This window comes from Mizuhopecten yessoensis, unplaced genomic scaffold (genome assembly GCF_002113885.1).
Source record: "Mizuhopecten yessoensis strain PY_sf001 unplaced genomic scaffold, ASM211388v2 scaffold7547, whole genome shotgun sequence".
Lineage (NCBI taxonomy): Eukaryota > Metazoa > Mollusca > Bivalvia > Pectinida > Pectinidae > Mizuhopecten > Mizuhopecten yessoensis.
In genome coordinates, this window is record NW_018407102.1 from 183221 (window position 1) to 196977 (window position 13757).

General features: G+C 34.2%; 1 protein-coding gene across 4 annotated transcripts in view; it reads left to right on the forward strand.

Annotated features, from left to right (window-relative positions):
• The first annotated feature begins 5177 nt into the window (after positions 1–5177).
• The window catches only part of LOC110453913 (SH2 domain-containing protein 4B-like), a 29421-nt gene continuing 20841 nt past the window's right edge, over positions 5178–13757 (forward strand). For 3 of the 4 annotated variants that reach the window (XM_021503141.1, XM_021503146.1, XM_021503143.1), the window contains exon 1: positions 5178–5352. The gene's annotated coding sequence lies outside the window, so the exon portion shown is untranslated. Of the gene's footprint in view, positions 5353–5397; positions 5497–13757 lie in introns of those variants that run through there. The other variant, XM_021503142.1, reaches the window with a different exon arrangement.

Below are 13757 nucleotides of genomic sequence, written 5' to 3' on the forward strand. Positions count from 1 at the left end.
GGGGGGGGCGGGATTGATTATATAGTATGATTATAATGGATATATACAATACTTTTTTTTATCAAATATGATACTACTTTATCTATAGATCATGTAACATAATGTTTCCATGTAATATAAATATATTTATTTGGGTATTGTATGTAACTATTTGATTGTCAACTTTACCACCGGTAACATGAAGACATTTTTTGGGAGTACAATAGATTTAACTGCAGGTAGACCGGATTTTGCAAATGGTGGCAGTCCCTGCATAGGCACGTTGACTGACGCCAGAGCCAGTTGTAAGGGAGATACGTATACACCAAATAGTGATATACATATGAAAATCCATTCCGGCTCATATCGAACAATAAATGGGCTTCCTTTCTGCCTTTTTTCGGTAGACAGTCATCAGGGACCTCATTCCACACACGTCACTGTCCACAGGCACGGTAGCGTATTATACACACAGAAACGATACCCAGAAGGGCTTCATCTTTCCACATTTCAACCAATCGTCATCTCCGTTGCTAAGGTTTATCAGATTGTTTCACTTTAACACTTTTGATTTCTTTCTGTACCAATTGCCACTTTAAGTGCGCTGCCTTCTCCCACAGCTGAAAATGGGAGAAGCTTATCCGCTGTCTTCAAATAACGAAGCTGTTCCATTTAATATCCCTAAACTCCAGCATACTCTCTGCCTCCCCGACCCCAGTGAACAACGCCCCTATTTCTAGTCGTTGTGTCTTTGGAGTCTCAAAGTGTGACCCCCGCCTGCATTTTGCAACTGTTATCTCCCCAACGATTTATCTCAGTGGTACTTGTATTTGGATGGAAGATGATAAAACTATGGCAAACCACCTTACCATTTCTTCAAGGTGCAATGTCGATCCCGAATTTCATAAAGTGAAATACCTTATATAGTATATGAGATATCTTTATTTCATACATTCGAGATATTATTTCTAACATGATACACCAGATATCTTATATAGAAATTAAATGAGATGCTATGTAAGATATCTCATATGCTGTATAAGATATCTCATTTAATTTTCTATATACAGTGTAATATATCTTATAAGATATTTCATATACTTCATAAGATATCTTATAGTATATGTAGTACTAGAAAAGACAGTAGGTTTGCTGTCAACACGTGGTCCTGTCGCCATCATGTCGGAGTCCAGCTCACGATTTTGTGAAATAGCAGCCTCTGAAAGACGTGCTCTGAATGTTTCTCGGGGGGAGAAATTAGTTTCGCATTTAAATGCCACGGAATCTCATTCTATATAAGATATCTCATAAAATAACAGATTTAAATGATATAAGATATATTCTATAGAAAATTAAATAAGAAGATATCTTATAATAAGATATCTTATTATAAAATATCTAATATACAAATGTATTTAATTAAGATATCTCATTTAATTTCTATATGAAATTCGGGATCGACATTACTTCTTGAATAAATGTTAACTTGGCTTGCCATATGGAACCTAGCTTATACTAGGTCACTTTTGCATCCACCGTCTCGAAACACCTTGCTGTTGACGTTAGTATTTCATACAGTAGCATCAGCCATGCTGTCGTCCAGAAGAATCCTGACTTTTGGTCGAATCTTCTTCTTCATCCTCTAGTGCAATTAACGTTGGGTAATCTTGTGGATGTTACCGAGTATGTCATCGAACCATTTCCCTATGAGATTGAAACGACGTTTTGATGTTACTGCCTTCCTTCAGGACTTACAAGATATGTAGCATCTCTCATAATCATACCTCGTAAATATAACGAGGTTTTAACCGAACCTCATCCATGCCCAATTCACAACCTCTTCCAGCGCACCAATCTTGCCTGCAGCCCTGCACGTGTACATGTGTGGTTGTTGCAATCGCCGTGTCATCAATGAAGCCTCTAATGGTCAGACTCCATTCTATTCTATATCCTCGGATTTTTTTCTACAGCATTGATATTCATTTCCATGATGATCTTGCATACAAAATATAAAAAAAAAATTTACAACAATTATGAAACGAGTTATTTAACCTATATTAATCACTCTTGTTGGCCCGCCCGGATGTTAGCGCGGCTTTGTGTGGGAGGAAACCAGAGTACCCGGAGAAAAACCATGTGGTCGGGCAGGTGACCCCATACCTTTTCACGTCCGATCGGGGAATCTAACCCCAGTCAGCCTTTGTGAAAGGTATAAGTTTGCTATCCACTGCACCACCCGATCACCCATCTTGCAATGCTCTCCCGAACTTTGTATCGCAATTGTATCTCCCCGGAGTAGCTCGTTATCTTCTAGTTGTGTTGAGAAGTTTGATAATATTCAGAGTTACCTAAATCAGTTGGTGTGTGTCGTATTGGTCCGTAAACTCATGCAAGGCCAAATTATACCACCGTCAAGATGCCTTTGTGCTTTTTTTTCTGGTCAATAAGCTATGTGTTCTTAATATCCTGGAAACTCATGTATAAGCTATATTCGCTCGCGAAGAATCTATATATATTCTTCGAACTTCAGCAACAATTTAGTCCTGAATTGGTCGACTATCTTGGAGCCTTTCTCTCCGATAGCATTGACTCTTTGCTTTTTAACTGCACAACCGTCACAACCATTCTTCCATACTCTGACGATTACAGCTGCTATTTCCTGTAAACTTAGTACATGTATCATTTTTCACTTGGTCTCAGAGCTGATTTTGATCTTGTCTTCTTCGCAACGTCGCGGATCTCGTTAAACCTCGGTTTTCCTCGATTTTTAGTTCATCTCACGATTCTAAGATTGGGTCGAATTTATGGTATGCAATGGTGCGTTTTTTGTATAGAGGCTTACATCAAATCTTGGTCAGTAAATATAATTTGACACTTTTTGATTTGAACTTCCTCTTACTCCTAGTTTTTCTAATAATCTAATATCCACGTTACTAACAGTCTTTGAGTTGGAACAAATCTTTGGCAAAGACTGCTTTGTTCATCGCTCTTTCTCATTTCCTAGAGTGGTTTTATAAATCTTTTCTAACTTCCCCTTAAAACTTTCGCATGGCGTCAGGACACCTAGCTACTTTTCTCTCTGCATCCTCCTGCAGAGTGGTCTCCAATATCGTATAGCGGGAAAAAATCAAGGGGTGCTAACTTTTGCTCTTTCTGTCTGTCTTCTTGTATTTTTTTCCTTTTTCCCTTTTTTGTTTTGTTTTTTGTTTTTAGACAATCATAATTAATCCAATATTCGTCATTAGGTATTTTGTATTTAAATTGAAACAAAATCATAAATAGTTCAAAACTTGCATTGAACTTCCAGGACTGAGTCGCTAAGACCATATGGGTTATCTCCCTTGGTATACAAAGTAAAACGACGCAGACTGATCAAGTATATATATATAAAAAAACGTCCTCGCAACAGCTAATTAAGGTCATATTATGAAGACAGTTGTCTAAGTAGACACAGCCGTTGAACAATAATACGACTATGAATGTAAGAAAAGAAAGACAGAATTCTTAATGTTGGTGTCTAGTGATATATATTTTCTCTATACCGAAAGAAGACCCGGATTCTGAGTCGGGATGGGGACACACATATGCATGAGTCGCTTTTTTAATATTCACAATAAAATAGGTTAGTCCTAAAACTAGCGATTTTTTAATATATTTTAATTTGCTTGTTCTAACACTTTATGTATCAGCCACCCTGTCACTCCGAACCGCCTATAACGATCGTCTAATCTAATTCCGTGGTCAAACCAGAGACGTTTATATTACAATATATATACGTCTCTGGTCAAACCAAGGACTAACAATTTTAATCAAGTTAAATTTTATTTCATTATTTATCCAAACAATATACATTCAAAGGATCGCACTGCAAATAAACAAAAGAACTATATATAACCATTACTATGAAACGTAGGCACATTGAAAGCCACCTTCGTACGTTCAAAAGGCTTTTTAATGAAGAGATCCACATCACACAAAGGTTTTGGTTCATAAGAAGATAATATATTTTGTAAGTTTTGTATGTCACCAATGATGTATTATTATTACAAACCTCGGATGGTATTTTAAGTCATCAGAGATCTAAGAACCCGTGAAGATAAATTTTTAGCAATGGGCGACACTGGGATTTCATAGAGTGGTTGGAAACCGTGCTATAAAGACGCCTGTAAAATCTGATGTACATTTAAGCCTTTCCTGTAGAAAACCCTGGTTTATTTTAAACAACGTTTCATTTTCTTCAAATGTACATTTTTAAACAACACATAAAAAATGGAGAATTATATGGAGGCTATTATTTATTCCTCTTCCGTAGTTTAGAGTAGTTTATTAGTCATGTCGTGGACACATTTATTCATACTCATGACGTGTTCTTGAGATATAGCGAATCAACAGGAACATCGCTGGTAACATGGGTATGCATGCATGTATATGCTACTATCGACGAAAGGGAAGTGATATTACAGGATAAGACCCTGATGATATTTATCAAGTTGTCACGTTTGTTCCCGGAATAACTTTATTCTGTCGTTGCATGGTAGCGAGGTGACCATTATTTAATGACAGAGACGTATATATATGTACCTCTCTGCTTATTGACATAAGTAACACTGACAATGAGGAGTATGTTGGGTATTTATCAATCAAATTGTTGAGAATAATCCATTGATTCTGATTATGCCTCACTCTTGTTTGTGCTTCTATACATGGCGATGTCGTTAATTCTCTGCTTAGAGCCACATTATTTCCTTTCATTGGTTACTTACTGAATGCCTAGTAATAAATTACATAATAAATGTCATACTATTTATATATTAAAATCAGAGACTCTTAAAATGTAACTTTAATATAAATATATTATTCAGTCTATAATTTATTTTGCCTTTATTTTTTTTATTTAGTACAATTCAAATGATATTGGATTAGATATGTTAGACGTGTTAGCGATTTAGACATATTAATAATTATCGACAATGCATTGTTAGCTTAGCGGCAACATAAGTTAAACTTGGTGTACACGCCTCTCTATATCTCATCTTTGGTTAATATGACAATACTTTAAATCTCTGTATTTTTGTGAATATCTGTACACCTAAGTTAAAATCCCGACGTCTAGTCTATTCGTCTAACAGTATCAATAGAATCAACACAATGCAGTCACGGACGATACATTTGCAATGTTTACTTCCGTGTTTGTACAGCGCCACCTGTCGTGAAAACCACTGCACCCGGGAGCGGAAGTTGAACACCGAAAAACCTGTCGAAAGCACTTGTCTGACAAAATATAAGACAGCTGAAGGAAGAAAAAGAAATAGACCTGGATGATGAGGACACAGTTATACATGGAATGCTGATTCATCAACGAGTACAACTTAAGTATGTCACTGCCTTTTCGTTTCGGCTCGTTTCCCTTGAATGATTTCCATGTCGTCTGAAATTTGATAATGTTCATTTCATGGTGCTTATAGCCTTGCGGACTGCGGAAGGTTTTTGTACGCTGACTGTCTGAAGCCACGGGGGGTAAGTCACCGACAAACACTTAAAGTAGTAAAACTATTCACACCATCTTGCAGTTTTTACTCATATCCCATTTGTTTGTTGTTCAGAGGAAGACATTCTAAAATACTAACAGCGTTTAAGTCTGTGGAACTCTTATCACAAGCTTATACAGATATGGTTTAACTCACTATGGGATACAGTCCTACCTATTATTAACTTGACAAATGTATGGTATGGTGACTGCTCGAGGTAAATAAAACCAGCTACACAATCCTATTCCTGCAAGTGTCGGGAGATCTGGACTTTGCCAGTTGTACGTACCAATGCAAGCTCTAAGTTAACCTACTTGGTTTGATTGGGGTTAGGCCTATGACAATGTTGTCCACTGATAAATGGGCATGCATGGTCATCCAAGGGTCACTTTCAAGTGTACATGGAACTGCTTTGGAATTTGGACCTTTAATATCATGATCTACAACCCCAATTTAATATAAGGAGGTATATATTTATAAATAGATGTAACATACAGTCTCATGTTTATTTGATGCTCTGTGATTATTTATCATGTGAAGTAAATTTTAGTGCAATACTTATTTTATTTTTTTAAAAGCCAATATTCAATCGCAACAAGCTCAGGATAGGTATGTCTACCGGTTTCGCCCGAACATGTGGGCTTCTTCAGGACGGTAGACATACAATAAAGAAACCAACCTATCCTGAGCTTGTTGCGATTGAATATTGCCTTTAGTTTCCCGTTCCTCAATCGCCCTGCATACCCCTGGGTATCCAAGCAAGGGATAACGGAACCTAGAGAACCTAGATCAGAAGTACGGCATCGGCTCTACACCCGATGATTTTATTTTTTTAGATTTTTCACATCTGTAATGCATTTTTTTTTTTGTCAAGGGCTTCTATATGGGAATGTGTATTAATTAAGAATCTCTATGAAACTTTTTTTTCACTTTACAAAATTACGGAAAAAGTCACGGGGTTTGAATGTGCCCTATATCATTGATCGATAGATATGAAAAGTAAGAAGTATGTAAACAGAATGAAAAACATATTGAAAGATGATATTATTAATATATTCTTGATTGCGTGAGTGGTTTTAGATGTCCTCTACCTATACAGTACAATATGGAATGAAATTATAACTTCAGAATTTTTGTTCGCAATTATTTTTGTCTGTTTATATGGAATGCATTTTCTTATATATACTTTGGCATTTAAATAATATATTTTATTTTTTCGCTACAAATATTTCTACTTTAACTACTGTTGGACTCTGTTTTAGCTTTCAGAGTCTGAAATATATGTAAAGGGTAATATTTACATGTACATACATGTATATATGTAATGTATGCTATTTTCCACCCACATCATCCATTGGCTATAAATAGCATTAGACACAGGATCACAGTTCATGTGATATCACAATAACCTTTTACCACAAAGCTAATCCAGTACAATACCATTTCACTTAAGTTTTTTTTTTTAAATTTGGTCAAAGACACATTATCATTTAAATTTTATCCTGAGGACATATCGCAAGCGTAGTGGGCTGAAAAAATCATTCTGTTTGGTGTCAAGTATCTTTTTATTATGGTTGATAATAATCCTTAAACAAATTTCGCCAAGCAGTAACTAACATGAGGAAACATGATTTGTAAACTTACATTGCTTATATATCTATAAATAACAAATGCCTGTCAGATAGTAATTATCATCTAATTATCATCATTTGATGATAAACCCAGAAACATAGATAAGTTTGATTAGATTTGACACATGTAGAAAGTATTTTATGTCAGTTGGTATATCACAGAATTTATAGGAAGTGTAAACATACAGACAGCTAATATGATGTATGTGCATGATGAAAATAGACTATATGGGCAACAATAAAGCATATACAATGTATACTAGCTGTATAGACTGATGCAAGGGCAGTAACACATTGGTCCTTTCTCTACAGAAATCTTCTGTCATATTTTTACCCTACACAAGTACCGGTACTACTTGATAAACAGCAAACATTTATATTATAGTATAAATACATATACCTGTATATATACTAGTAATACAGTACGGCATCAGCAGAGGTGTTTTATTTAGCAGAATGTTATGAGATGACAATTAAGATTCCAGGTTAGACAGGTGTGCCTATATAGACACAGGTGAGGTACAGGTGAGAGGCACTAGGTAATCAGTAGTACAGTGGCGACCACTTGACAGATATTGTTTGTGTATGACCTTTACTATTAAAGCTCTTGGTTTACATTCATACACTTGTGACAGTGACTGTAATTCCGTAAGACTTAGGTATAGCTTCTGTGCGAGGAATTTGTGTTGAAGTTTTGGTTGCAGTTTTTTGTATACCGTAATTATTTAAATAAATTTTGTCTTTGATCTTATTCACGAGGAATTTGTGTTAAAGTTGTCATGTTTGGTGATAGAAATAGAATGTAATTTGTTTGTGTACTCAGAATTAATTTGGTAAACAATACCTTTAGATAAGGATAAATTGTCTTATATCTCCCTCTGTTACAATTGTTGAACACATTGAAATTCTAAACCTGTTGAGACTTAGTAATGTATTATACCGTTGAAGTATATATACTGTATAGGCAAAATCTGGCATTGGGAATTGAATAGGCCAAGTTGAGAGAAATTTGCTTTACCTTAAAATCGTTTTCTTTAGCTGTTTATTATAATGATACAAAATGCAATGGGTTTTTTCTCCAAAAACTATATTTGGAACCTACTCTTTTGATATTGTCTGTATTGTTGTCTCAAGATCTATAGGAGCTGGGCATAGTTGTGGTTAGGTCAGTCCAAGCTCTACCAGTATCTCACCTGATTTAGATTGGCTACATGTAGGTTATTTCCATGACGAAGAAATGAAAATTGTCAAGGAAGTTAGTATGCATCCCCAGAAACTACTGAAGGAGTATACGTAAGTCTACAGCCAGGGTGTTTTAGTTTTCTGACTAATATTTTATACGTTTGGTAGTGGACTTATTTGTAGACAGCAAAGCGACAGTAAAATTGGAGATATCAAATTTGACATCTTACTTTTACTTAAAGTGATTGAAGATCGTTGAGGTATTTTAACAACCAATAGGAACATCCTCAATTATTCACTGGTGATAATTTAACACTTTTGTAAAGGTATACGGTCACCCGCCCAACCACATGTGTTAGCTATATAACTACAGATACATAATGTAGTTATGATCAGGTTCTCTTCCACATTAAGACCCCTTGTAAACTATAGCTATACCATCCATGCCAACAAGTGGTTAATGTTAGTTGGTAAACGGCTCAATAAGGTAAACTGGCTCAATAATTGTCGTAAAATGAATAAAGTTTATAATTAAAAAAATTACACCTACAATTTATGTGGATTCATCTCCCTTAAACTTAGAACTTGTTCAGATTAGTAATTAAAAAATTCAGAAAGCACGAATATTATCACTTTTGATTTTCGTTTCAAATGTGATCCTTATTTATTAAGTCCATAAACAACTCTTTGAAGTTATTATATTTCAAAGTGATTAGGTGCCAATGCCCATATATCCTAAAGCTGACAGTGCAAGATAAAAAGGTTTCAGTCAAGATTTTAAACAAAATATATAAATTATTTTTACTGCTATCTCTTCCGGCTATTGTATCTAAGGAAGTGCTGACATTTTTGTTTGTGCTTGCTATGTTACAAGTATGGGTCTCCCGGATATAAAAAGTGCACTGTCGGCTTTAAGCTGCACTTGCAGACCTGTTAGCATATATAATACCATGTTGGTTTAAAATTCCCCAGGAAAAAACACAGTCTTATAATAATGCAAACATAGCACTGTAAATTCTTATGTATTAAGGGTATTGTATGTGGGACTTTTAAAGACAAGACAATGCAGGAATAGAAATAGCCTTTATACACCCCTTAGAGTTTACACTGCCGCCACAAAGGAATAATGCACCCTGTAAAATTAGTATTGAACATTGAACAAAGACACTTTGAAAACCTTGTATAGTTGCCCTCATATAGTTTTGCATATATAAATGTCTTGAATGAGCTTAGCTCATGTAATCAAGTTTAAAGATAAAATACGGTCTCCACGTTACGAAATGAACGACCAGAAATGATATTTGCTGTGCCCTGTAGGAGTGAATAGTAGGACGAGTTGATTGACAGTGGTATGGGGTACACAAATCAAATTTAATTGGAAATAGTTTTAGTACCAAGTCATAATGATTGTACGTAACTCAAAAATTATCATATATTTTAGAATTAAATGCATTGGGAACAAATGGATGTTTCGTTTTTTAAAAGAAATTGAAGAGACATTTTTATATAAAATCTAATATCTTTTTATTTTGGTGTTGAACTTCTTTGATTTTATGTTTGTTGATAAAACTATCAGATAACTATTTGATAGTTGCCAGTATTTCTTTGGAGTATGTAGCTTAAACATCTTGGTTTATGAAACATACAAATCATATTTAAATTCTTGGTCACTCACTATTGATCAAAAGGGCCTTAATGATAAGGATGCATGATACCATACTTCGACATGAATGATTTCTAAAGAGTTTGACAAAAAAAATGGTTAAAAATACATGTAAGTGGTATTGATTATGATCAGCAGAAGACACAACATTTGAAGTGTTCATTAGAATGAATACATGTATGTATTTAAATATTTTTGGATGGATAAATTCAGAATTACATGCGAGAATTGTAAGATATTAAGGGAGATAACTCTAAACAAGTATAATGTGCAAGGAAATATGTAAAAATTATGTTTCATTGTTGTCTTTACTAAAATTACTGTACACTGGATACATGTATATCGCAAAGATATAAAACTGTAGAAATACTAGCTTACAGATGATCTTGTGTGTTAATCAATAATGACCATACGATTACACAGCTTATAATTAATGCTGTCCTAATGAAAAAACAAGTGTTTGTATGTATTTTGAAAATAATTTCATGTTTTTAAAAACCAAACCTATTGGAGTCCTTCGATAAATACTAAAGTGTCATTTCACATTATTTTTCTTTTGATTCACAGAAAAGAAATCTGACTGTGATGAAATCTAAAATAAACAAATGGCCTTATTCAGACCATTATGGTATTGAAAGATGCAGATGACACTGTCACTAACAACTTGGCAGCTATCCCTATATACCCATATATAAACATATACATACATGTATACACAGTCCAACAGCCTGATTCACCGATACAGTACATTCAAATTCTTAGCTCATGAGATGGTCTCAAACAGTCAATTAATGTATGGTTAGCTTGAATTCATAAAAATTGTATTGAAATGAAATTGTCTTCTCTAAGTTCTTGAAGCTATATATAATATAAACAAGACCTGTCGTGTATCCTTACAAAAGCAGTCCAAATGTTTCTTTTTAAAGAAGAGGGAGGGATAAGGAGATGAAAGATTACACTTATTAAGTTGCAAATTGCTAGTCTGCAAAAAACATTCTTGTTCTTTGGCAAGATCATATATTTGTGAAATGTAAAGGAAATATTCATTCTAAGCCAGCAGCTGCAATACAATTCATCAATAGAAGTATTTAATGGCCATTAATTATATCCAATATAGTGGTTTGTGTGTCCCTTCTTTATGTTTTGTGCATGGAGTTTTTGAGTACAATTCAACATTACATAAACATTTTGAACTAGTTGTGCTGGTGGTAAAAGAAATATAAGAATTGAAAGTTGAAAAAAAGTTTAAAGTTAAATTTGCAAATTTTCATTAGGAAAAATAATATTTTATGCTCATTAAAAAAAAAATAGAATCTATTTTTTTGTGAATAAATTTTATCATCTGATCAATATGTTAAAAACAAAATTACCAGTATATTTTGGTTGAATTTTCAAAGATAACAAGGCCTTTACGAACACTAAGCTGCTATCGCAAACCTGAATCTGTAGGAGAGGTTAATTTCTTTGGGAAGTTTAACGGGTGAAACATCTTCTTACTGCTGTTGTTTGTAAACTACAGGCATGTGAATTTGTACTTTATCTAAGATTAAGCAACAAAAAAACTGCTGTCTAACTGTTTACAAAACTTGCCCAGGAATCTCTACATTACATCATCCTCCGTGTTCCTTAAGTATTTCAATGCATTGTTCACTCAATAGACTGTCAAATTCTCTGATTTTTTGTAGTAAATAATAATAATAAGAAAAGAACATATTAAGGTCAAATAAAAATAAAAATGTTTGTAACTTGCCAAGAATATGTTTCTTTCAAAAATAGTTTTGCATATGATTGAAGTTAAAATACATAGATACATGTTGCTAATTAAGCAAATCATTTTAATATGTCCCAAAAACATAGTGAAGGGAGAATTAATTGTTTTCCTCTTCTGTCCATCCATCTGTAAAAGCTCATTGGTTAGACGTTTATATTTAGCTCCATTACTCTATTACTTAGTTTTGTGTTGAGCTCCATATCCATCTTAGTGAGAGCTAGTGCAGATGTGATGTTTCACAAAATATTCAATTTTTTAAATATTTTGTTTATATCGGCTACAATAGGATTATGTAACTTATCAAGCCCTGCCAAAATAAGTACATTTGAATAAATTGTCAGTAACCCGTCAGCATAAATAACAAAATAACAATACGCTTGCTATATACAATCCTGTATGTGACATGTACAATACCTTTAGGTATCTGTTTACAGTGTTATAAAACAGACCTGTCTAGTCGACAGCCCTAGGTACCTTAATTACTGTAAAGATTCCTTGCCAATGCTCCCTATTTAGGAGGGAGACTCCCAATTTTGGACCCTTAGATTCAATATTTTCAACCATTAAATTTGCTTAACTATTCCTTTGTTCCAAGATTTAACTATTTCAACTGAAAACAACTTAAAATAATGTCATTTTAAAGGGTAAATTTGTTTCTAGGGGGTGTATTTACACATTATATTTTTGTTTTAATTTTGAGCAGGGAGAGTCTCCCCCATGGAAATGTTTAAAAGTTGGCAAGTATGGACTAAACAAAACAAAGCATGACAGACTGCAGACATCAAGAAACTAATGTATTAACACTCAATATTGATCTGGTTATTGATTGATTGATGGATCAATCAATCAATAATTTAATCACACTACAGACATACAAGTGTATTTTGGTGCAGACTGTTGATGGATGAGATTTGATATTTTACATAGGAAACTGTTACTGCAGGAAAGTGCTGGCTGGTGGCAAGGAGCATGGCCCCAAACAGATAACCTTTTGGAGTTTAGAATATAATGTTACACCTGTCATGATGATGATGAAGCCAGCAAACTTAAGGAAAATCAACTGCTTTCAAAATAACTATAAAATACAGAAAATTTCCTGTGTGTATGTCCCTCAATATGCATGTATCGCCAACTTCATTTCGGCATATATATACAATTAGAAATGTGTCTTTCATGTTCTTGACCTCTGGTCAATTTAGCTAATTCTACCTTTTCTGCTTTTGTGACTTCTACCTTTTCTGCTTTTGTGACGTCTCTGTGGGCACTTATAGTGTTTGCCATTTTTCTACTGTATGACCAAAGTCAATTGTTAGATACAATTGTTAGAAACAGACTATATGTAGGACATAGTTTAATTTGTGCAAAGCTTGTAACCTGCAAGTTGTTTAATCTCAAGATTTCCTAATAGCTTTGCTCTGTTTAAAGTTATCAGATATGTTTCACAAAGTATTTTGCATAAAATCATTTGTTTATTTTCATCATAGTCATTTCTGGTGTATTGGTATTGTCATCCTTTTTATACTGGAATCAACATAACTTTCCACATATGATAACTACCACCTGAAGTTGTGCATCCAGGGATTATTTTTTCAATCTGTCCCCTTTTCACAAAGTTATGGCCCTTTGTTGAAAAATCGTTGTCCAAACAACTCCTCCAAAACTATGGGGCCAATTTCAACGAAAGTTTTCAGATATGATAACTATCACCTGAAATTGTGCATCCAGGTATTATTCTTTTCGTTCTGACCCTTTTTACGGAGTTATTGCCCTTTGTTGTATAATGCTTCCCCACACATCTTCTCCAAAACTCATGCATTAATTTCCATGAAAGTTTTTAGATATGATAATTACCACCTGATGTTGTGTATCCAGGTTTTATTTTTCCAATCTGACCCTTTTTTTACTGAGAAATGTCCCTATGTTGAAAATTACTTCTCCACACAGCTCCTCCAGCACTATGCTCCCAGTTTCTACGGATTATATCCCTTTCTTGAAAATCTTTG